This window comes from Pygocentrus nattereri, chromosome 21, assembly GCF_015220715.1.
Source record: "Pygocentrus nattereri isolate fPygNat1 chromosome 21, fPygNat1.pri, whole genome shotgun sequence".
NCBI lineage: Eukaryota > Metazoa > Chordata > Actinopteri > Characiformes > Serrasalmidae > Pygocentrus > Pygocentrus nattereri.
In genome coordinates, this window is record NC_051231.1 from 21438708 (window position 1) to 21465450 (window position 26743).

Sequence of the window (26743 nt, forward strand, 5' to 3'; positions counted from 1 at the left end):
GCCTGAATGTCAGGAATGGGTGAATATTATAATAAACTAGGATATAAGTTTTAGTGATGTCCATTCTGCTAAATCTAAATATTACACCAACCGTAAGTTTCTCCTTACAAATCATTGTTCCTTTTTTATCCATCCCTAATTATTACGCACTTTTTCTTTCATTTGTTTCTTCTCCATTCCTCCATTCTTCCATAAACTGATTTGACTTGATCACTCTGTTTAAGTTTATTTCATGATTCATTTAACTATTTATGTTTTTTTCCATGTTTTATCATGTTGAAATCTCCATCTAAATAGGCTACTTTCTGATTTTATTTCATATACCCCTCTCTCTCCCTCTTTGCTTGTCTCTTTTGCATCTCTGTCCTCACTGATTACAGAAAAGTACACATATATAATATAATCCATCCATCCATTTTCGCAGGAGGGTGCAGGAGCCTATCCCAGCAGTCTTTGGGCGGAAGGCAGGATACATCCTGGACAGGTCACCAGCCCATCGCAGGGCAGACAGACACTCACACCTAGGGGTAATTTAGCATGTCCAATTGGCCTGACTGCATGTCTTTGGACTGTGGGAGGAAACTGGAGAACCCGGAGGAAACCCACGCAGACACGGGGAGAACATGCAAACTCCACACAGAGAGGACCCCGGTCACCCGGTCGGGGAATCGAACCCAGGCCCTCTTTGCTGTGAGGCGACAGCGCTACCCACCACACCACCGTGCCACCCCCTCTATATATATATATATAGATATATATAGATATATATGCTAAAAAGGCTGTCTGTACCAAACCCTAGCTAACAGGAAAGGCAGCTACTCACTCAGTTAATAACACAAAGTACAGCCTAATATACCTGCAGATTTCTTAACATTAGCTACATGATGCTTTACCATAGGCGAGTTGACAGCGAACTCTCCCATGCTTGTTGTAGTATGTATTATTAGTAGTAGCCTAAACCTTTAGCTGTAGCCAAGGCCAATTGCAGCTGAGCAGCTAATGTAAGCAGACTAAAGCATGATGATTTAGCTAACAACAATACTAGCATTCCAAATAAAAAATAAATAATGGGATTTGCATTTTACAAGCATAACCTGTTAGTTACGCTCATGAGCTCTTAGGTTTTTCTCAAAGCTGCATAGCTGAACATATAAAATGAGGCTGAACTTCGACCTTGTACATCTCAAGAAGTCAAAGTTACTCTAGGACTCAGGGCTGTGTAGCGTCTCATACGGAGATAAACAAACAGCAAGCGACAGCTGTTCTGAGGTCAGCTGAGAGTTGTACTGTGTGTGTGTATGTGTGTGTGTCTGTGTATACAGTAGTGAGTTTCATCTCTTTTTCCACTTTAAATCTTATAAAACCTTTCCAAAACCTCTGAGGACATCACTGTCCTAAAATTAGTTATGAACATGGCAGGTGCTAGCAATTGTGGATAGTGAATTCAACTTATATTATTGAACACCCTGGAGCAGCTGTACATAAACCTATGGTCACCATGCCCAATGCCAAAGGCCCGAACACAGTGCTCTCTGGAGTGATGGAGCACCATCCAATATCTTTGTGGTATCAGTTTGTAATCCAGAACTAATCATCCAACATCAGCACTGGACATTACCTGATGCTTTTGTGGTTGAATGCAATGGTTGAATGCAATCAAATCCTCACAGTAATCTATCATCTAACATCTAATATAAAGCCTTCCCAGAAGAGTACAGCTAAGGAGAGAAAAGCGAAGAGTGCCAAATTCATATGTTTGACTTTGGAAGAAATATGAGCAGGTATCAACATTTAGTGTAGCTGTGCTGGATCGAATTAGGACATTGTTGGCTGGTCTTGGATGATAAGAGTCACTTGGACATGGAGTCTGCTGATGTGCCTTGCCACTGTGATATCTTAATGAAGGAGTTCTTAACAGTAATGACTGCATGCTGGGCTGAGCCCGGGCCACCCACGGCTGTGGTAACCGCTGCTGACCTGCTCTTCACTGCCATGCTGGGATCTCCTGCCCCCACTCAACTCACCCAGCTCACTGTGTGCAGCAAATGAGACAAGAACCTCTGGATATCAGCTTCTATTAGCCCTTTTTACAGCTTTTGAAATAAATGCGGGCGAAGGGCAAAAACGCTCTATTAAACATTTTTGCCTCCTTCAAGCACAAGTACAGGGGCAAACTCTGCCTCTCAAGTAACGAGTAAAAGTGTAAGAAGTCAATATGAAAGCTCTAAAATAACACGTGCATTGCTTCAGTGTGTTATCTTTGTATGGCAGAAGGAATATGCTCATCCATATATTAAACAGACAGATATTATTACTACTATTGAGAAAGGGTGGGTACAGTGGTTTGACTGCAAAATCTTGCAGGGCTTTCTCAGCCTAATGATTTCTGAGACCTAAAAAATGTATGTGTAGTTTTAGGTTCTTTTTTATTCCACAGAATAACCATTCTTGTTATATTTATAATAGAATGTAAGTATTGTGGTATTATTGGTATTTCATTGTTTTGCTTGAGAACAAAAGAATTGACATTTTTTACACTCCTGGTTGAAAAGTGTCCAATCAGATTTTTTTCCCCTGCCATATTTAGATAAATATGATAGATAGATATAGATAGACAGATAGATAAAACCATTTGAGCTTTTCAACTGTTTAGGCCAGTAGCTGAAAAGAAGGCCTAGTGTGCCAAACTGACCACTTTGTTTCCCTGCCTAATTACGTATTAAGGGACTTCAGTGATTAACTTAACATTTTGACTTTTGTATTTTACAAATTGACCTCATTTGTGTATAAAGTACCCTTGAATATCAGGCAGTCAGGATAAAAACTATTTCCTCCCCTGCCTTCTTACCACACATACACTCACAAAGTCTGGATCTGTGTCTCTATTAGACTTTCCAACTGCATGCACAGAATCTAGATCTGTGTCTCTATTACCCTCTCCTAACAACAGACACCCATAGAGTCACGCAGTCTTTTCCCTTCTTGAATGTGACTCGCACTGGCTCACTTGATCAGTCATTGTAACAAGCCGGCCTCCAGTGGGTCAGCATGCCTGACTTATTCTATCGTCTCTAATCCCGTCTTTTGGAAGAGTGCGGGGGAGGAAAAAACGGGAGGCAAGAAAAATCCATACCCATCCAGAAAGCCTGTCCTCTATGACTTCTACCACAAAAGATCCACAAGGATCGATGGCATTTGTGTAATTGGCTGGTCAAGAGAGTCTACTGTAATTTCTGTCCCTTTTTTTCCCCCTGTTCGATTGATCACGGTGTCAAGTGTGGATCTGCCAGGTTGGGGAACACAGCAGGAATGGCTGTCCAAACGGTGGAATGCAGTTTGAGGAGGTAATGCCTACTTTACAGAGGAGGGTGATTTTGGAAAGGCAGTTAGCCAGAATGAAGACTGTTATTTTTGCCACGCTGTAACCGCTCTGGATTCATATCGATTAGAGCACGTTGTCGATATACTGGGTTGTAATAACATGTCTTTGCCAGGGAGTCTCTTAACAGTGGCATCAATTTGGTCACGATGAGAAGTGATTATGGACCTCGCTTTTTATATGCGCTAGATGCTTGTTTTCCTGGCTGCAGGTTTCACGTGGAACAGATTTCTCGTCACGCTCGATCAGCACATCAAGTCGGCCATTTTCAGACGAATGCCCCTCTGCTGTGTTTTTCTCTCCGTCTTTCTCATGCTGTTTTCACTTTCACGTGAATGTCACATCTTAGTAGGGCCTTCATTTGCTAATATACTTTGATTTTAAGACACTGCGAAAGACTCTCTTCCTTCACAAATGATCTGATAAGCCATTAAGCCCTTCAATTGCTTTTTATCCCAGTTTTGATTGCTGTCATTTGGCAAACATGTAATTGGCCTGTCGGCCAAACCTGAAGCCTCATTTGACTCTATTTAGAATCGTCAGCTGTTGCGCTAAGCAGCTTGCTAGCAGCCGAGAGGCTAAGCCACAGAAGTGCTGCCTGCCCGCAAGTGTGTGTAATTCCCCGTGCCACCTGCCTGCGTTAACCAGTGGAGATTTATGCACTGCGCTTGGAGAGGGGCCTCCACATGGAGAGAGGAGGGGTCTGGTCTGAACGTAGCATTCAATTAAATGCAAATGTTCCTCTCCAGTGCTCAATGGGAGGGAGGGGGATGAGGGGGCTCTCTCTCTCTCTCTCTCTCTCTCTCTCTCTCTCTCTCTCCCCCAGTAAGTGATGCTCTCTCTCTCTCTCTCTCTGGCTCGCTTTCTCTCTACCGAAATGTCAGAGCTGTCACTCAAGCTCGTCTCCAACCTCAGATCAGCTATTATGCAAACGGACATTTGACTACTTTCCAGGGCTCTTAGAACACAAAAGGCCAAAGGGCTTCTACTCTATAAATGTTAAATCGCATGGGGAGTGTACTGAGCCATGCTGGAAAGGATGCTGTACATTTAAAGAAAGATCACTCTGAATCTAGAATGTTGTGATGTAGGTAGACAGCCTTGTCTTCTGCATGCCGTTAGGACCACTCAATAAGTGACCTGGTAAACATTTGACCAATTGCATGCATGCATCCTGCATGTATCCTGGCCAAATGTTTAACTTGGGTAATGTGATTCTTAAAGGAGCAATAAATTGCTTTTTAACGCTATGTATTGATACTTCAATGCTATTTTTTGCCTCATTAAGTTTAATGCCTTTGCTGTTGAGTACGTCCAAGATTCCTATGTCACCTAGAAAAATGCTGCTTTCTGAAGGTGTACTCAAGCTCTAATGGTACAAAAATGCTCATTCTACCTTTGAAATGGAGTTCTTGACGCTACTGCTGATTATAGATGTCAGTTTTCTATAGATCCCCTCACATTTAACATCACATTTGCCACATTCTTTCCCTAAACATTGAGAAGAAAAAGGGGGAGAGAGAGAAGGATCTTAAAACATTTCTCTTGTTCTGTCCCCCATCTTGATATGTGTGCTGCCTCATGCATAATGGATGCGGCTTTTGGCTTTAAAAGAGAAGCACCGACTTCACGCTGTAAGACAGACGTGTTGCAGTATGTTGCAGCCATACCTGAGGCCCATAGAACTGAAGTGATTTTAAGATGTTCAACTGGTTCAGCTGTCTCAAATCTAGAACAGCTACTCTTAAAAGTTAGCTGCCAAAATGGGTTCTTTGTAGCCACTAGGGCTCTCTCAGTTCCCTTCTCGTAAAGGCCTCTTTAAAGAGTATTTTTTAGCAAATGAGTGTGAAGAACCTTTTAAAAGTATTAGAACTGGCACATACTGTAAAGGTTATATTCTAATTAAATGTTTCTTTTAGATCTGTACATCAAAACTAAGAACCATTAAAGAACATTGATCTTTAAACTCTCTTAAAATGCCATTTTTGCCTGTTTTGGAGGTCCCCCAATTGAGCTCCTTTAGAAAAAAGCTATGGATGTAATATATTTCATTATAAATATATCTTCGTGGAGAGGTGTGAAGTGTTTTCACAGCAGGGAATTTCCATGCCTCTCTTTTATCCCCTCATTTCTCACGAGCATCACAATGCAGCGTCGCAACATTTCATACTGAGAGAGCCAACAGAGGTAAAGGGATTTTTTTTGTTATACTAAAAATATGTAACTTAATTTTTGTTGATTTTACTCCACTAGTAGGATGCTCAGTAAGGGGCTTGCAGAGAAGCTAACTGTAGTGTATTTGGCAGCCTATTTTGCTGTCTATTCATTATTTGCCGTTCTTCAGAAATGGCCAAATATTTGTATAAGGGCAAATCTACATGCATGACACTGAACTTGTCCCCAAATGACTGCATGTGCTCTTTGCATTTGAAAAAAGGAATCCAGATCCATTTGGATCAGTGTCACTCAGTGAATGCCACATGCGTGCGAATGTGCACATATGTCTGTGTTAATAAATTGTGAGTTGTTCTTGCTGAAGGAACAGGCATGACAAAAGACTGGAATGCATAAACAGTGATCTACAGACATTGGGGGGGCCTGACAGCATGGCCTGCGCAGTTATACATGGCAGATCTGCTCCCTCACTCACAAGACTAGAAGGCATCATGAATATGAATAGCAGTGCTCCTAAAGGAGTGTGCGCGTATGTAGGATCTGTGTCTGAGTGCATGTGGGGGCTATCTGAGTCTTCGTGTGCTAGCCGAAGGGGGGAAGGCTTGCCTCCAAACTGTGTCTCTCCTCCATTTTAGGCAAGCGTTCATTCTTAAAAGTGATCCTGCATGAGAAAGGGGGGGGGAAATTGCGGCAAACAGTGCCTTTGACAGTGGAGGTGGGGTGCAAAAGTGAGAGAGAGAGAGAGAGAGAGAGTGAAAGAGAGAGATGCACTTGGAGAAAGGTCTTTTTCTCTTCACGCTTGGATGTCTGAGGGTTTGTCCTGCCTGCTTTGCAATGCCTATGTGTTTGTATCCCTTCTAAAATGGGCCAAAAACAAGCCTAAATGTCCCATTAGCATGTTGAGGTAGGGGGATGCTGTGTTAAAATATGCAGAGTCGGAAATGCTAAAGCTGCTTAGACTCAAAGCAGCCAATAGGCAAATTCATGGCTACCAGAAGCTCCTCATGTCACTAACATGGGCTTTAAGGGTTTGAATTGTAAAGCTTGCTTCCCTGGTCCAATCGATGTGCAGTGATTTTATGCCATAGTTTAGATTTAGAGTTTACGACTATTTGTATCTATAGTGCAGCATCTGACTGACAGGTTGCAACGCATGGGCCGTGAGTTTACACGCAGTTACTGCCTACTTTCTTGAGCGCAGCACGCCTTTTACAAGCTAAGCTATGAAAAACACAGCCTCTCTCGCTTTCACGCATGTGGCAGTAAAGAGGGCACTTAGACACACAGGACCCGACCCCACCAGCACTAACTCAACTAGAAGGCCCTGTGGTCATCAACTGGCTGCCTGCTAGATACACATAGCCCGCAAGATTAACGAGCACTTTCTCAACAACTATAGATCTCTGACCTTTACTGAATCTACAGTGTGAGTCCCTACGTTTCATTAAGAAACCCTACAGAGGAAACAAAGCTGTGCAAAGTGCACTAAGCATTCTCTCTGGATGTTTTTTAATATGAAGAACATAATGACTGGAACTATGTTCCTGTGAAAAAATACTTTTCTGAGGTTAGGCACTGATGTTGGATGAGAAGGACTGACGCATAATCAATGTTCCAATTCATCTCAAAGGTGTTCAGTGTGGTTGAGGAAAGGGCTCTGTGTAAGCCACTGGAGCTCCTCCACACCAAAATGTCTTTATGGACTTCACTTTCGGGCACAGTCATGCTGGAACAGGGAAGAGCCTTTCCCAAATTGTTGCTAAAAAACTAAAAGCACATAACAGTCTAAAATGTCTTTGTGGGCTGTAGCATTAACATTGCTCCACCCAGGAGCAAAGGGGCCAAGCCCAAATCCTGAAAAACAGTCCCAGACGATTAAACCTTCTCCACCAAACTTTCCTCTTGGCACTATGCATTTGTCCATCCTCCTAAGCAAAGCTTGTTTCATCACTCCAGAGAGTGGTCCACTGCTCCAGATTCCAGTTTTACCCCACTCGGCCAATACTTGGCATTGCACAGTGATCTTATGCATTGTGTGCTTGGCCACGGAAACCCATTTCATGAAGCTCCTGACACACATTTCGTGTGTTGATGTTGCTTCCCGAAGCAATTTAGAAATCTGTAGTGAGTGATGCAATAGAGAATGGGAGATTGTTATATGCTAAATTTTCAGCACCCAGTGGACCCATTTAGTGAGTTAGCAAGGTCTATCACTTCATGGCTGAGTTGTTGTTACTCCAGGATACTTCAGTTCCACAATAATATCCATTAGATTTGATGGGGGCAAATCTAGCAGGGCAGAAATGATTTCTACTTCCAGTGTTTGTCTATGGAGACTGCATGGCTATGTTCTTGTTTTTTACACAGCTGTTAGCAATGGAAATGGCTAAAACACCTGAACTAAATAATTAGGAGGGGTGTCGACATATTTTTGGCCATAAAGTGTTTTATTGCAAGCTACCCATTAACAGAGAAGGAACCACTAAGAGTTTTAAACATCATTGCTGGCTAACTGTTAACAAAATGCACCTGTAAGTCTTGCTAGTTTGTCAGATTGAAATATTATTGCTAGCAAAATTAATGGGGATGTTTACCAGTCTTTGGGGAGTTATTGTTAGCTAAATGTTAACAGAGAATGAACAGTTTCAGATGTTATTGCAAGTTAGCAATTGACTGAGAAGGCTTTTAAAAGCATTTAAAAAATTATCACTAGCTAAATGTAAACAAAAATGGCATTTAGGAAATATTATTGCTTGCCAAACATAGAGTCAGAACAGACTTTCATTTAGATGTTTCATTTTAGTTGCATGTACCAAAATAAGCAAAGAACTTTAGTGACCATTCTCACCCTTATTTTTCAGGAGTAGTTCAAGTGCACCATTTAGGTATAAAAAGAGAATTAAAAAGTACAGTCACAGGGCTGACTCACTATATCCATCATTGCAATGATGAGTCAATAAATTATTGGACCAACCAAGGTATATGAGTATTCACATCAAGAGCACTTCTGGGTATTGTAAGCATTGTGGAGCTTGTGTTCTTCAGTTTTGTACCTGAGCTCATGAGCGAATGATGACGTCAGACGAATGCATGAGAGTGAAAGAACACATAGGACTGCAGATTGAGAAACGCTGTGGCTGTATCTGAAATCGCACACTACTACTCTGGACAGTGTGCTAAAGTTTTCCTCCTAAAAGACTAGTGTGTCCAAAACTATGGGACTAAAATGAAGTGCAGCCCCGAACCTTAGTAATATTAGACATTAGTTCAACAGGCACTGTTTACTTTTAAAATACATATTCAGCATGATATGCATCAACATCCCATGGCTCCAACCCTAATCTAACACATCCAAGTAATGAACATCTTCAGAGGCATCTGAACATTAGACACAGGTGTGTTGGATTGAGCACCCCTGGTCTTCACTGCAGCTCCTGAATGCATAGCCAATAAGAAAGCTATAGTTTATCCTAGAGCATTTCAGGAATTTAACCCATTTGTTTCCAACTAATACTTAACAATAGAATAGGAATAGTTTGGCAATACTTGCAGTGTTGAAATACAAATACAAGCATGATGATTCTAATAAATAAAAATGAATTAAAACTTGCAGATATATACTTTTTAGTTTCCAGAAAATGTCAGGCCTTCTCTGAAGGCCTTGAGAGCCCCGAAGGTCTCCCACTGCTGTTGTGAATAAGTGTGCACTATGTGGTCCTTCACGGTGGACAAAACTTCACATTGCTTTTGCCTCACTTTTGGGCACAGGGTGCTAAGAATTGATCTTGATACGATCCCCAAATGTCAAATTAACTTGCATCGTTGCTGCAAATTTGCCTTGTTCAGGCCTGTGCATTCACACCACCCACTTTTCCATTTCCCGCGTGTGATCAGTGTTAGTCGAGTGGCCTGTGGAGGTGGAGAGGCTTCTCCATCACCACAACAAGCAGGGGGAGAAATAAGGGATCGGCACTGAGAGGATTTTTTTTTCCGCTTTTTATCAGAGGTAGCATCCCATGAATCAGAAGGAAGTCGGGGAAAGGGAACTGTCTGCTTCTAATAAATGCTCTTGCACCCCTGACTTTTTTTCTTTGGGAAACGAGCGTATTGAAGAATATAATTTAATTTCTCGTTTAAATGGCTCAATGAATCAGATAAGGAGAGCGCGCTTGCAGGCAAAGTGTGGCGCATTAAATTAGATGGAAGCAAAGGATGGTGGGAGTGAAAAAATGGCGAGTGTATGTGTGTGCGTGTGGTGGATGGGGGGGGGGGTTAGTCAGCGTCAGGCATGCTGGTTGAATCAATGCTTTCCCCATCAGCACCTCTGCCCCTGCCAGGCTGCAGATGTATGACGATTGTCTCTCGCTTTTTCGAGATCTCTTCTATTCCCAAGTCTCTCAAGAACGAACGCTGGCTTTTAATTAAAAGTTTACCCAGCCACCTGAGCACTCCCTCCTTCCCACACATATGCCCTCCCTGCTTTGTCTTTCTCTTCTGGTTTCTCTTAAGGACTGTGGTCTGGGATTTGGGCTGGAAAAGTTGTTGACATCAGGACAAAGGACAAGTACCAGGAGCTTTCTGCATCTATTTTTGTTAAATATGCTATTTGCATTTGCGCCTGCTATTGACTTTCTTCTAACGATTATCTGTAGTTTTTGTGAATTTTTTACTCTAAACTGGCAGAGAAAGAATGCTGTGGGTCTATTCTGTTGAGAGATTTTTGAAATTACATTTTTCTGCCATTTCCTTCCATTTGATTTGAATGGGATGGGACTAAATTTGGCATAGGTGGCATCAGATCTGCCAAAGCACCAATCAGAGTTAGCAATATATGTCAGCTACGCACATTCCTTTCCCTAACTGCTCTCCTGCTGAACTGAGTCGAAGCCAAAACTCCCAGCAAGTAGGTTATTTAAGCTTTTTCTAAACTTGTTAACAGTCCTTAAAAAGGTTTATTACATTGTTGTTTGTGGCGTATCTGGAGACGTCTTGCATTAGCTACCTGTTGCAGGATCCTACTATAAGTGGTTAACTTCTTTTATAACAGCGCCATAGCTAGCGGCCCACTTTAACTATAGGAATAACATGATATGTTAGCATGTTACGTTAGCTAGCCCATTAGCATTAAGGTTTATAATGTTTCCTCACAACTGTGCTTTACAGATGTGACGCGCAACAAGGCACATGAGAAATTTCTCCAGTGTCTGCAGGTTTGACCATACCTCATGGCTCATAAAGGGGGCTTGTGGGACCTGTTTTAAAAGCATGGCTCAGCAGTTAGGTTACAGATATAACATTAGTGCTGAGCAAATATCAGACACAATATGTCAGTGATCTACCTCTCATAAGACAAAGACCTGAGTTCTCCAACATGAGCTGCAGAATGGGAATATGTCTCAAAAATAACCATTAGCCACCTTGTTCTCAATTGTATACTTTTTGGTCACCATTCAGAGGCTAAACGAGAAGACTGAAGTGGTCTGTTTTCATGTTTCACTGCCGCTGTCACAGGGTTGTTTACATAGCAGCTCAGAATTCTCAGGGTATTTATGCACTATTACATTATGCAAATTTATATATAGTTTTTGAATATAAACACAGGTACATGCTTATTCTACTGCATCTCTTTACTATTACAATAACATTTGAAGCCATGTTAACCAGGGTTTTAAGATGCAAGGAGAGACCATCACAATGCTGTCATTTCCCTGAGCATGTAAACACCACTGAGGAAAATAGAACTGCATGTGTTTACATTTCTATAGCTGCTATGTGTTGTAGTCTGTATCTGCATTTGTTCATTCATGCACAAGCAGGTCTGAATAAATTCATTTGGCTAGTGTTGGACATGAGCTTGACGGTCTGTGGAGACTTTTCCATGTATGTAAACAGGTGCATATGCATAGGGAGTTTCTATGTATAATGCAGAGTTGTAGCAGGTCGTGACCTGTTCCCCTTCACAAGAGTGTCCTGTGTCCATAAGGGTGTTAACAATGTGTTTGTTTGTAGGGAGTATGTAGATATAGAAAGAGAGACAAACAGGCAGTTACCACAAGAAAAAGCCCTCTGGTGCCCCCTCACATTGATGTTAGAGCTGGACTCCTGATGCAGGCCTCCACATTGAGGTAGAAATCGGCATCTACACTGTGGGTGAAGCCTATTAAGCCACATTAAATGCATTAACTCATTAAAAGTGTCAAAAGCTGGCAAATAAAAAACACTGGCAGAGTTGCAGATGCACAGGCTCTGCTATTGGCATAAAATGCAGTGCAGCAATTTTCAAACAAGCACAGTCAGTCACTACCTAATTAATTTAGACGTCTGGAACATTTATTCAACCAAAGTAATAATAAGGGGTGAGTAAAGTCCAAAGTACAGCTATTGGACAATATTTAACTGAAAATTGTACAGAAATATTTAAGACGGTTCCCTTTATGTTCATATACAAAGTCAACAAAACAGGATGTTTGACCAGGAGCATTCAAAGTTTTGCATATGACCATACTGCAATACTTAGCTTATCACTTTAAACATTGCAAAGAATATATACAACAGCTAATACTGTATGATGTGATCTGCAGTGATTCCCAACCCTGATGAAAGGGTTAATCAGGGCACATTTTGATGTGAACTCAAAAATAGTCTGAGAACCTTACGCCCCATTCCACCCAAAGTTGATCTCGACAATTAAATGCATCATCCTCCCAGTAGACTGGAGGGGGGGGTGGTTTGGGAGCGGTGGCTGGGTCACACTCAGGCTTTTGCCCGGCACAGATGGCCCGTGGCAGGCTGGATCATGTCACTGGCAGCCGGGAACAGCCCAGGCCGAGGTGTCCCCTCCCGGCCGCTTGGGCCTGTCACCAGTCATTGATGTCAGGTGATGCCGCGGGGAATAGACTGCTCATTAGGTTTGCCTCAATTTCCCTCAACCTTCCCGGACAGAGAGAACAACATTCAATTTGTGTCACTCATTAGGGCCCTTATTTCCAATGACACTCAGCAGAGGGCTGCGGCCATCACATTGCCACCAATAATGAAAATTACCCGTCTTTGGCGACGGAGGGGATGCTTTATTTCGCTAGCCAAGAAACATGCCACAAAGCAGGGGGCTGCTCAAGCATATGGACGTGTGTGCTGTGAAGAGAGGGAGAAAAGAGAGTGTGATTCTGCGTGTGGGCCGCTAACATTTATTTATTTTGAGAGACCTAAGCATGACTGCATGTTTGCTGTCTAGAGACGCATTTAGCATAACTGCCAGTGTCCATCGGGTTATTGTGCTGGTGTGAAAATGCGGTGATTCTTATTGTAGATAAATTTAGCAGGCTTTTCATACCTAGGGGGGCTGGCAGATTCGTGTTATCAAGCAGATCCGAACAGTAGCTTTTTTGTATGGCTCAGATAAACATTCTGTCTCACGCTTCCTCTGCCTGTCTTAAATAGGTCCTTGACCATGCAGACAACTGTCCTCCGGCAAAATATTGTCCCTAATTACTACTCTGTAGCTGCCGGATGGAGTACATAGGACTAGTGTATTATATAATAACATCAACTGAGCAGTTTGTAAACAGAGTAGCATTAAATTGTGGTCTTATGCATATTAATTTCTTTTATGTCATAACACAGCATTTTTGCACCATTCCATCCCCAGAACCCTTGCCAAATTGAACCATTTGCATAAAATTGGCTGGATTTCTTTTTCTAAAGCTATATTAGTAGCCAGGAAAGGCTTTATTTCATGGTGATTCCCATTTTATACTACTTTTATTTTCCTTATCAGGAAATGACGAAAAGCTGGAGTTTACAGAAAAAAAAAGTAATGCGTCCCTTTTATTGATGTCGTAAGACGGCAGCCAACCTTGAAACGTGACTAACGCAATGAGAGAGCCTCAGTTCGCTGTGGCCAGCCGTGCAATTCGCAGCTGTCGCTGTGACCGTTATCACTGAAATGGCCTGGCTTGCGAGAATAATTGCGTTTGTCCATCCGTATGTGGTAGCTGCTCATAACAAATATTCATGTGTTCTGCTTTGCTTTGGGTATGAGGAGGCCATGCTTGAGTAAGTACTGTTAGGGGAAGGGAATATTATAATGTTAATATGAATGCATATGTTTGTTAATGTACACTTATGGCCTCTTTTTTAGAAACCTAACACCTAGTAGAACACCTACCTTTTTGGATATTTTAGCTCATCTGTTGATGACCATCGTCTAGCACTTCATTGGTGCTCAGTTTTTGACCACAGAGCCACAATTTTAGAGTAGTGCATCACTCATCACCAGGCAGTGATGCCACTGTGCCTGACACACAGCAAAGGCACACACACTACTATGTCAGGTTCGCTGCTGTGGTGAGAATGGGCTACTACAAAAATAATATCTAGTCAACAGTGTTTTTTTGCTCAGAACCTGACTGTTGAATGGGGTAGAGAGTGGCAGAGAAAATGCTCATGATAACTGACAGGCTACAGTCTGTAACTGTAAACGTATAAATTGGACTAATAAAGTAGTGAATGACTATTTTGTAGGGGAGATAAAACTACTGCTGTGTATCTATGTATGTATGTATTTTTCACTGTACTGTATATGTACATAAAGAAAGAAAATTACACAGAAGCCTCAAAAACTAAATCAAATGTGTCTATTTAATTTTCCACACCTCTAAAGTTCAGTCATAGAAGTTGGTTGGATTATCTGCCTCTCCAATCACACATTTAGACTCATGAGTCCATAAAACCTTACTCTACATCTCAGATGTCCAGTCTTAGAGTTCTGGTTCTACTTTTCTTCTTTTTGGTCTATTTTCCAGTATCTTTCTCAGTAGAAGCTTCTTAACAGCTACACATAATTTTAGCTATTTACTTTTCTTTTTTAGTGATTAAATAATTGCTTGAAATTGAATAAGTGCAAGTGGGTAATCATAAATCTATTCAGCTCAGAAACATCTTTAGCCATTTTGGACACATTGGAAAAAATTTGTGAGGCAGCTAAGATGTGTTTGGGTAGCTGCTTATTACCTTAAAGGTTAGCAATGGCAGCAACTCTTTTGGGAACAGGCTTTGTGGGAAAATGCAAAGCACTAACATTATATATATATTTATATATAAAATGTTAGATGCTAGTGGTTTAAGATTATACAGTGAAAATTTGTGAATTTGTCTGTATACATGCTAGTGTATGGGAGAGCGTGTGTATTTGCTTGTTTCCTATGTGCAGAATAAAAATATGTTGTCTGTCTGAGCCTTGACTGCCTATGCAAACTTCAGCTGCAGAATCACCTCAACCTCTGTTTGTGAGCCACTTCCCTGTAATTGAATTTGCTTGGCTACCTTATGAATTATTCAGCTTTGTACATTCTGACATTACACCAATGCTTTGAGCCACAGGCAACGGCTGCAGTCAGCCTCTCACACTTTCTCACGCTGGGCCTTCCAACCTATCTGGGCATTGACACTGTTTACACTGCTTACATTTTGGCTCCAAACAACAGTGCCAAGCATTTTAATTAATCTTGAAGGTGAATTCATCAATGCAATACTTCCAAGCTGATTACAGTCTAAGTACACTGACTGAGGAAACTAAAGACCATCTATTAAGAAGGTCTGCTTCTCATGTTTAGCAAACCCACCACTTTTCTTCATTTATGAATGAATTTCCAAGATGTCCAATCATTTTGTCTCCATGGTCTTGTGGCTCAGTGGGTTTGATTGTGTGATTGCACCAATGGATGAGATTAGTAATAATTGGAAGGAGACAAAAAGTGGAGATGACCTCAACTAATCTTCCTGTGAAAGTAATTTGAGGGGACGGACCGATTCGCTTTTGAAACAAGACTTACCGAGGGATACGAGTTCGACTGCCAAGCCCTGAGTTATCTCTGGGACTTTTATTCAGAGTGGCTAGATTGGTTTTGGCTGTCTGTTATAGTTTTATCAACTCCTATATGCAGTGCCAGTTACTGTCAAGACTGTACTGATGAGAAGATACCCGTAGTAATTAAGATCAATAAGATCCATTTAGATTTGCTGTAACGTGCAGTGAGCTACACTCTTCGTAATGGGTCTGAATTAGCCTCCAACTCATTTGCACAATTTGGTGCTGTCAGACAAGTTGGACAAGGAGATGGACACTTTCTCAAGACTATTTATGAAATGTGCTGACCCTTATCATCAACTGTCCAGTGAAAACTGGGTTCCGTCCCATTCACTGTTGTTTTATGAAGACTAGTTAAGTTGAAAACTGAATTATGTATGACAAGCATTTGGACCTTTGAACACTGGGAGGTTTAGCACACTATTCAGATGATTAGAATTTTGCAAGGTTTTAGCGGTACTATGTCATAATGATATACATATTAGAGATACCACTTTTAGTTTTCCATAGCAATATTTACCAGTATTTAATTGTGTCATTATAAATGTCGCACTGTCATTTTGGTATCAAGTTCAACTAGTGATGCATGACTCCTAGTTATCAAGGACTCCTCGAATCCTTGAATTTGAATCTACAGTATATCAGGTAGCCTAACAAATGATTACAGCTGGCTAATGTTTGAACACATCTCACCATCAAACATCACAGGATGTACTGTGAAAAACCTTAATCATTATTCTTTAAAAATGAACCATTATTAATCAGTTAACCAGGTTTAGTGTTCATTTTTCATTCCAGAGCAAGAAAAGAGGATGAAGCTGAAGTGCGCTTCTTATTTACCAGCTTATTTGTCAAATACTCCACTCAACCTTAAAAAGTGCTGCAGTTACATTTGCTGCCTACGCAACTGGCAAATGGGATAATTGGGAAAACTGGGATAAGAAGCTTCAGTCTCATGAAAAGAGAAACAAAAGATAACATCCAAAACATCCATAACTTCTCCAAAATGAAAACTTTACATTAAATCTGGTTAACTGGTTAACAATAGTTCATTTTAAATGAGTAATGACTTTCTCAGTACGTTGTTTGAGCTCAGCAGCCTTGTTATGTAATAAGCTGAAATCATTTGCCAAGCTATCTGATATATACTATTGGTGTATGAGGTGTACTCTAGAAATTTTAATCATATCACTGTTGCTACTCATAAAACTTAATTTAGGGTGGTTTAATATCTGTATCCCTTTATCACCAGCCCTGATGCAATCATTTAGAATTAAGTGGTGTTCAGGAATCGACTCCATCAGTTCCAGTGGCAGGAGTTGAAAATGAAATTCGACTCCAGAAAACCCAGATTCGTATATTACTGTCTAGAGCTGCTAGCTTGCTGAATGCATCTCACTGACTGATATAATGCTGCATCCTAAAGTACACATCTGTACTTTACCTACTACACTTCTAATGGAGAGTGCACTTCTAATGGTGCTGCCCTCCTTTTTTACTATTTGTGTGCTAATATGCAGTTTGGGACACAGTAGATCCAAAGCTGTGCAAAATCTCAAAGTGAGTATCTGCCAAAAAATTGTTTTACTGTTTGTGCTGGATGGGTTACGGCTTTGTACAATTATCTGCATCATTTCTTAAAACCTGAAAATGAACTGAAGATTAATTGAATTAAGACAATTACACCAGATAAAATTACTTACAACAAGTAAAGGTGATTAGAAATAGGTTCAATACTCTCAGAATAATCTTACAGCAATCCCATAATAAGAAAAACTAGATATACTGACTATATTGAGTGTTTGCACTTGCTAATATATCAAGATATCAGTGCTGATCTGATATTTCTTCTTTAAAATCTACAAACCTTTAAAATGAGCTATTTTTAATCGAAACGTTCACTTGACATGGGCACCTAAAAGTAGGCTATCATACTCAGACCACTCACGAACTCCCACACACTCCCCCGCACTCTTCCGGGGTGGAGGGGGGCATGAGCTTTCTATTTCAATCTTTAGTTTAAGATGAATTTAAGCATTCAGTGGCAACCAAAAATATTTGGAAATCAATTAAATGTTAGGAATGCTTCATTTATTTTATTACAACGAAGAACATTAAGAACAATAATACTAAAGAGTATTAAAGAAAATGTCTTTTATTAGCCTATATTGAATCAGAATTTGTCATAGATAGTCCTTTTTCTGTTTAGTGAATTAATCAGTGCCTTCAAATAAAAAGTCTGTTGGTCTGTTCTATACAAAAATTACTTCATGTGGTAATAAGCAATTTAACTGGATTTATTCCATTCCAATAAATACTTTTGTTCAAGTAATCTAAATATTTGAAGAGAAGTTCAAAGTTGAATGAAACACTTTAATTTTGCGTTACTACATGAAGTCAGTTTTTTAGGATATAATGCAGTGTAAAGCTATTGACAAAACTGGCAGTCGTTTTTTGTGTTACATTCTTATGTATTTCTCCCACTGAACCACAAATGAACACCAAACAAACCCCTAGGTCAACTAAATCCATTCTCCTCTACATGGTATCAGATCAGTGCCATCTCTAATTTATACTGTGGTTTATCTCATTCGTTGTATCTCAAAAGGTCAGCAGCAAACATCAAATTTGATTGAACCTCAAGTGCAGCGGAAAGGCGTGAAACCCAAACAAAGCTCTATGGGAGCAATGGCTTCATCGGCGCAAGATGATTCTGCCACTTGTCATCAGTAGGCAGCCTTAAAATCTAGTTTCATCTGCCTTTGCCGTGTCTTTGCTCGCTTAGCAGGGCTTTGGCTCGATCCAGAAACAGCGACGAAGCCTTTTTGGTCTGAGGCTAGAGGGATGCATTAACTTTATAGGTATCAATTTCAGCGAGCTGTAAAAAAAAGAGGTCGGATGGGGGTCCGGCTAAACTGCCCCAAAGATGTTTCTTGCTGACGATGAAAAGGTACGGCATGGAAGACCAGCGTTCTACTGAGTTACAAATGAAACACTATTAGCCGTGTCGCTGAAGGAATCTATCTGGGATGCTTCACCTTGGCTGTTTGCATTCATCATAGGCTGCAAAATGGCAGACTGATCTGTTTACTTATTCTCAGATATGCCCTTGGGGGTGCTCCTTCTCTCTTCCTCTCTCGCTCTCTTTCTGTCTCTCTCTCCTTCATCCTATCCACAGAGTGCTTGTTTTTGACAGCGATGCATAGCATAGCACTGTGGATGTGCTACCGTAGCCCACGCACTGGCATTTATATGAGAGTGAGCTATATGTCGTCTTAAATGCGTCTCTGTTGCAGAATTACCCCACAGGGCGAAGCAGATATCAAAAGATGGAGCTGCATGTTGAATAACAGGCCGTCCCAATGCGGCCCTGTCATTGCTACATCCACCCCCCCCTTTCAGTTCCAAGTATGTGGATAGGTAAGAACCATATAGAGAATACACTGTGTCTGGGAGCATGTGGAGCGATTGACTTTGTTGTGACAGCACAATTTTTTTTTCTCACTCTCTGCTAGACAGATGTCGGTAACTTGTGTGCTTCCAAACCAGGACAAGAGGTGACACCTAACAGCACCTACAAGCCAAACACACATGCACATACTGTACACACACACAGCTCGTTTGCAGTAGTGCTGTTTCCTAGCAGCCAGGAGTCAGCCCTTGCCTCTGGGTGTCCAAGCCAAGCCTGACTCAGACAGAGCGTGAGGTAGGCAGAGAAAGAGAGAGAGAGGGGGAAAACAGAGGTAAACGGAGGGTCACTGTTTGCCACCCTGCCCATCATTGGGTAAATTCATGTGGCTAATCAAAATAAAAACTCTTCCTTTGAATCTGCCTGCACTGCAAAAAATGTATATCTTATAAGTGAAATCATCTTAAATCTTCTCTAAATATCTAATATTTCTCATTTTGAGATTATTGGTAATACTCAATGCCAGTTTTAATAAAGCTATATGACACCTACATGGATCATTCTACTCTGGCCTGGATCATCCCATGAGCCCGAGCCACTAGGGGGCCCCCGCGGGCAGTCATGACAGGATGTAAACAGCCCTTTTGATTCATGGTTGGAAAAAAGTCATTTTACAGCTGTAATTGTAATTGATTATAATCTGCACTGCAAAAAATGATCTCTGCAATTAAAAATATTAAACCTCGTCTAAATAGCAAATGCATTTCTTTTTGAGACCATTGTAAGCTTATTATAAGATAATTAACACGTTTCTAAATGAATTGTTTTCTATACAAATCACTAAAAATAACATAGAAATATAATTTTAATAGATTCACAGTCTCACAATGAAATTTTACAAATGTTACTGATTTCAGATGCTTTCACTTGCCAAAGCATCAGTTTGCATTTTTGTGAATGCTTCTTTCCTGAATGTCTGCTTGAATGTTTCCTCCTGTCACTGCTTAGCAACCACTATACTGTCCACTATCACTTCAGTCAAGTTTTCTATTTTCGAGTCAGCTAGCATTCCTTGGAATGTTCTTTGAATTTGAAGCTCCACAAATTTGAAAGATGTGCTTGGGGAGCTTTGCAAAACTGAGGCCTCGAACTTCAGCCACACGAGTTAAAATAGTTGCATCATCTTTATTGGCGGTGATCTGCGAACTGTATATAGAGTCATCAGAGGTAAGAAAAAAAAACATTTTCCATGCAGTGGCAGTATGCTTTATCTTTTTGAGTTTGCTGCTTTGATCCATGCTTACTATGCACATTTCAATTGTCTTTTGATTTTTTCATCTTCATTGGGGTAAATGTTTTGCTTGTGGATGTGAAGGGTGAGTGTATGCTTTATAGGGAAGAGTTGCATTAGTTGCTGGGTTTGTATTAACCTGCGATCTTGTTAATGTGTGTGTAATCTTGCAGTACTTCTAGCAGTGACTTGCCCAACATTGCATTTAGTACGCTGCCATCATGGTGCTGCATGACCCTCATGTTATCTGCAGTGATACCATAAAAAATTCCCTCACTAACCACCCAGGGGCCTAAAACTTGATACTGGCCTGGTTCTACAAAGTCACAACACATTTTGCACTTTTAACTAACTTGAATTTTAGACTCAGTGACTCTATACCTTAATTATGTTTAATTTGTTAATAATTATTATTAGTAATAATTGACTGTTCATTGTTGTTCTTCTATGCCATTGCTCCCACAAACGTGGTTCCTCACTGGTTCTTGACCTGGCTCATTTGCAAAACTTTTGCTGTTTACTTTTCCTTTCTTTGAAGCCACCATTAGTGGGATCACTTTCAGTTCCCTAGGGGCCCGTCTGAGGTACTAAAAGGAGATTACAGCAATTAAATGAGGAGAGCAGCACTAGAATGGTGACTGAGCATTAAACTAGGCATTGACGGCTCATGCAACTCCATATGTTAAAAGACCATTGCATGGTGTACTTCATCCATGACGGAGCGTGCTGTTTGCATACAGTAAGTAACACGAGACTCTTGTTTTTCCTTACATCTCCAATCGATAGGCGCCATTGATCCGGCTGCTGTAGTCAAAGTGGCACCCGTGTGAGACAACAGCTACATCTGTGAAGGCAAACTAGCCTGTCGCAACTTCCTAATCATTGAAACATCTGTCTTTATTGACTCTGCTCATCAGTAGGAAGTCTCCTTCTCTCACTCTCTCTCTCTCTCGCTCTCTCTCTCTCTCACACACACACTCTGTCGTAGGCATCTGCTCCATTACCCCTCCTCCCCATCGTTAACAGTGCTAACACAGGGAGGATTTAACAGATGTTAGTGAGAGAACTCCGACATCTCACGTTCCTTGTGCACTTACCTGAAGAATGAAGACATCGCTAAGGATCCCAGCTGCTCTTTCCGAGAACACAAAGATCAAAAACAAAAGAGCCTCAAGGACGGACTAAAAGGGGGCAGCCTAGCGGTAGAAGGACAGTAGCCAAACGATTGCATTTGTGTTTTTCTTTGCACGAGAGACCTCTGTAATTGTGTGCAGCTGCATGGTCAGCCCCCAGTGCTTTTATTTTTAGAAGGCTCAGCCATGCCATTCACATGCCCTCCACTGGGTACTCCTACAGCTCAAGTTCAATGTGAAGTGGCTGTCGACTGTCCGTAGAACAAAGGTAACCACCACCTCTAGTATCAATCACGATAGCCCAGCTGAAGGCCACCTGGCCTGGCTACGCACTGCATTCTTTCATAGCAGCTGTTGCAAGGTTGGACAAGTTTCACAAATAATGAAATTTTAAGAATGACATTCATTTTAAGTTCATTCAACAGCTTGCCGTTTCTATCCTGCCCAGATTTGAAAAGCTGCATCAAAGTCCAGCTTGGCTGTGTAGTAGTTTGCAATTGAAACTAGGTACCCCTTTAACCCCTTAGCTAGGACCTGCCAGTGGGCCCAAAGTTTTATTGCACACTTCTATAACCTAAGAATAGCTCTACCGGTTTGCATTGAATTCCCTGTAGTTATGAAATAATAAGCCTAGGATTTTAAGAGGTTAAAGTTTGACTTAAATATTATGGGGACTTTCACAGCCCTCTAGGCCTTCATAGAATTTCCAGGAAGATATATATATATATATACATAGTTGACTTTTTTAGTTTATTTTTATTGAACAGAATAATGTGCATGTTTTTTATGCTCCACATTAATAATCCTATTCCAGTGCTAAGTTTTAGTTGGATAGATAAAGGCTAAAATCTTGAAACTCCCAATAAAAATTGTGCAGTCAGAATTATTTCTTCAAAGTGTCTAGATAGATACAGCCAAGTGAGCTCTCCCATTGGTTAGGCCTTCAGGAGCTGGAAATATCCAGGATGTAACAGAGGAATCAACTGAATTCAGTTTGCTTTATCACTAAACAATTCATATTGTGTTTTACAAAAGGTGGAACTGACTTTGTGAGGAAAGCATCACTCTAGGCCTAAGATACACTAGTGACTGTGATGCGAGTGGTAGTTTAAGCAGGTTTCAGTCAGTTTAAGCAGTCAGTTGTTAGAAATGGAAAACAGTGGTGGCAGCTCTATGCCATTAGTCTATACAGAAAGTGTCTCTGTAAAACAGTTACATGCAAGATATAAAATATGTACTGTCTGCCACATTCTTCAAATAAAGCATGGAATGCCTTGTACAAGGTTTTCTTTATAAAGTATGAGGCTAAAAGGGATATATGCCAGTGTTCTGTGAAGCCTGTCAAACATTACAACAGTTGCTACAATGCATTTGTGGGTGGGGCACGGATAGGTCAATTATGAACAGACAGCAGTGGCCAACTAAACTGTTATATCTGTCAGTGTGTGCTATTTTTATCGGGTTTGCTCATCTGTAGGAGGAAAGCAGTGCAGAACACTCAGAAGTGATCATGCTTGTGCTCTATTCCCTCCTAATACACCACTTTTCCACGCAGTGTAAGAAAGAGACAAAATAACAGCATTCAGATAGAACTTCAGTGCCATTTTTCAAAGCTGAAGGAAGAATAGTCTACTTGCTTGACACAGGCAGCTTTATGTAAGCAGTAACTGCAAAATAATAATGTAAACAAATACACAAGTACCAAATATACAAGTACCAGTCATAGTTTGGTTAGCATGAACCTACAGAGTGCAAAAGGACAGAAATGAATCAGTTTTGAGAGAAGTTTGAACAAGTTATGATGTGCAACATTACTCTGTTTTCCTACTCTTATCTACAGTGTACTGTACATAAAGACACCATAAGACATCTTGAGAGCAAAATGTCCACTGATGACCTTCTAGTCCCATTCTTTTAGAAAGCCCTTTGGTTTGGAATACATAAAATGGCCACTGTGATCTTTCGTCCTTCAAAGTCTCCTATGCAAGCTGTTTGTAATGGCCTGGAAATATTGACTGAAACAAATATTGTCAAACTGAGATGTTCACAGGCTCGATGTTATTGAATGCAGACTCTTATGGTCCTCCTCACCACAGGCCTTGTTTTCTCTAGGTGGATCAGTCAGGTCAAAGGCTCTTTCTTGGAGAAACTTTGAAGATAAAGCTAGAATGTTTACTGTTGTTCCTTTTGTGCTGCAGCCCCTTTAGAAGTGGGCTCTTGGCAAAATAAGAGATTGAGCTCAGTGTGGCGTAGCTTTGCGCTTAGCATCTTTAGCCAAGCAGGAGGTATCTTCTAATTAGTTGAGCTCGTGTTGTGTAGATGGAAACCTCACGAATGGCTCCACCTTGAGCTTAAATGAATTGGTCCCCTGCATGGTTATGGCAGGAGGCAGCGGGAGCTCGGGCTAAGCTATCAAGACTTTAGAGGTTTCACAAGCGAAAGGGGAGTTTAATTTGCGCTAATGAGTTCTTGAAGCTGTCCATAGAGCTCTGATGTAAACAACAGAGGAAAAACTGTTCACCAACAGTTGTTTTTCAAAGGTGAGATGTGTGAGATGTTCATCACATGGGTATTTTTATAATATCACTTTAACCATCATTTATCCTGGTACTAATTTTAAGACTTATTACTTTGCAATCACTATGAGTTGTACATTTGGTGGAATTATAATGTAGTTATGAGAAACAGTGACCCATTTACCTTTAGCTCTAAGAGGTTTTGAAATGGCGATTACATTTAGATATTTATTTGGTGGAAAAAGTGCAGTTTTCTGCAATGAGCTGTTGAATACTCTTAAATTTATCTCAGCCTTGCAGTCATTTGCAATCCGATTTGCCTTATCACTAAACAATTCACCAAGGGGCATCTATCCACCAAATGATGAGGAATTATAATGACAATAATGTTTACAGTAATGGAGTCTGGTTGAGAGTCAAGCTTTGTCATGCAAGAAATAAATGGATATTTGCCTTCTATAATCACAGTCATACACAGGACTGAAGGCTAATCAACATTACGATGAACAAACGACGCAATTATCTTTCCAGTCTACTTGGCAGGCCAAGCCATGTGTTTAATTCCTTGCTACGACTTATTAGCAATTAATTCATTTATTGCTGGGTGGATTTTTATGAGCCGAGTAGTTGCTCTGTAAATTGAAATGTAAACTTTGAGGTCATCTGTCTGACCAATTATAAAATGGTTAAAATATGTGTGGCAGCTACTCTGCTTTTTGGGTAGTGCAAATAAATAAACAAATAAATGTAGTTTCGAGTTAAAAAGACCATTAAATACAAGTTATTAATTTTTCAGCTTCACTTAAAATGCTGAAAACATACATTTATAGTGCATTCACCCCTTGCCTTTATTACAGCTTTCATTCTTTTCAAGTGAAATGTTTTCTTTAAAGAAATCTGCATCCACACCTCCAAATTTCAGTCTTAAGCCCTATTCAAGCTGGATTAGTTTTACCAGAGGAGGTGCAGTATTAGTAATATGTGCATGTTTTGACTGTACGATTCATACAGCATAAAGGACCTCTGTACTTACCCCAAATAGCCTGGATCGAAAAGACATTTACACCAGACGCCACACTTTTGAACAATAGCAACATGCTGTGCAATCAACTGGCAAACAGACAGGCATTACGCTAGTAAGAGGGCTCATTCAACTTACCAGAGGTCATGCAACAAGACAGAAAACACATTGCTTTGCAAGAGGAACTTTTGAGAGACTTCATTACGCTTCTCCTTATGTATATATGTAATTTGGCCATCAGCCAAAATGTGGATTTCTGTAGTCTTGTCATGAACTTGAGAACTACAGGTTAAATCAAGCTTTGTTTTAGCTCATATCTCTGTCTTTACTAAAAAAGAAAATAAAGCAAGGCACTGTTTTCTGTGAAGCTGAAGTTCCTTATTCACCAGCTTCATGTTCAAATGTTCTCTTTCCACCTGAAATGGTGCACTAGTTACTGAATTTGTAAAAAAGCTGGGGAATAAGAAATGCTGCACCATTTAAGGTGGGACAGGAAAATTCATACAAAACACTGGTGAAGAGTAAGCCAACTTTAGCCTGTTTTCTATTACCCACTTATCACATTACTAGCATGTCAATTCAAGCAGGACTAAGGTTATTGTCAAATATTTGACTGTTATAGTCAAATTACAGGTTTGCTCCAGAATTAGCACACTTGTAAAAATTACAGACATGACAAATTTTATTTGTATTTAAATCACAGAGCTCATCGATAATCACTCAAAATACAACCACCAGGTAATACTAATCCTGCTCAAATAGGGCTTTAGAAGTTGGTTGCATTTTATGCTTTTCAGCATCCAAGCAATCAAAACACATTAAATGATTTTGAGGTCTGGGGTGGACGGTCCATTATTCTGAAAACACCAGCAACTTCTTTGTTTTGCACTTTTCTTTTGTCTGTTTTCTTTTCTCAGTAACATTTTCTTGGCAGCTACACATCTTCTAAAACCCTATAGCATTAAGTTGTCTTCTCACAGTGTAAGGATGGATGGAAAACCTAAATTTTTTTTTTTCAGATCTGAAGCAAGAGCGTTGCTTGATTTGTTGTCAGATTTTTCAAAGATGAAAGCTTTAAGTGCTGTTCATCAGTCGGTGACAGGTTTGTTGGTCTACGAGGTCTTGCACAGTTGTTAGGAGTCTCATTTTCTTTTTTAATGACTGTTTGAACTGCATTTTTCTCTAATATTCCTTTGACTTTGCCTTTCCTTATGCAAGTGGGTAATCTCATATATACTCTCCTTAGAAATATCTAGAATTTTACCCACACAGTACTGCTCTCTCTCTCTCTCTCTCTTTCTCTGTGTGTGTGTGTGTGTGTGTGTATATATATATATATATATATATATATATATATATATATATATATATTATACACACACACCAAAACACCCACTCACTATTGCACATCCAGAGCATCCCCCATGTGTTTTCCTCCAAACAGCCTGTCCTGTCCCCATTGTAACGCACATGCGGCAGTAGTGCGCCCGACGCCTGCCAGCAAACTCACGTGTGTGAGCCCAAGCATCCAACATGACACCCACACACACATACACAAACCGCGTCCTGCACACAGACAAGCAGGAAAGGGATGAAAATCTTCAGCTTAGCCCCCCTCTGAGGGGCTTGCGGAGGAGGACAATCGCAATCAGGCTACTGGTGGAAACTCAGGGATAGAGAGAGAGCGAGAACGAGCAAGCGAGAGAGAGGGAGAGAGCGGGCTGCTTGGCAAAAGCTAAAGCAACTGCGCCAACAGAGTCGCCAAGAGATGTGGGCACATACAGCTAGATAGCAACAGGGGAAAAGAGGGGAGGGACAGCAGGGGGGATGAGAGGGATAGAGAGACACTGCGAGAGAGATGGGGGGGGGGGGGGGGGGGGGGGGGGGGGTTGGATGCCGATCACTTCAATGAAATGACAGATGCATCCTCCCGCATGCACACACACGCACG

At 40.7% G+C, this 26743-nt stretch overlaps 1 protein-coding gene across 2 annotated transcripts in view; it reads right to left on the reverse strand.

Moving 5' to 3' along the window:
• lrrn2 (leucine rich repeat neuronal 2) overlaps nt 1–26743 on the reverse strand; it is an 86095-nt gene that overhangs the window by 58529 nt on the left and 823 nt on the right. The gene's annotated exons all lie outside the window — the stretch shown is intronic.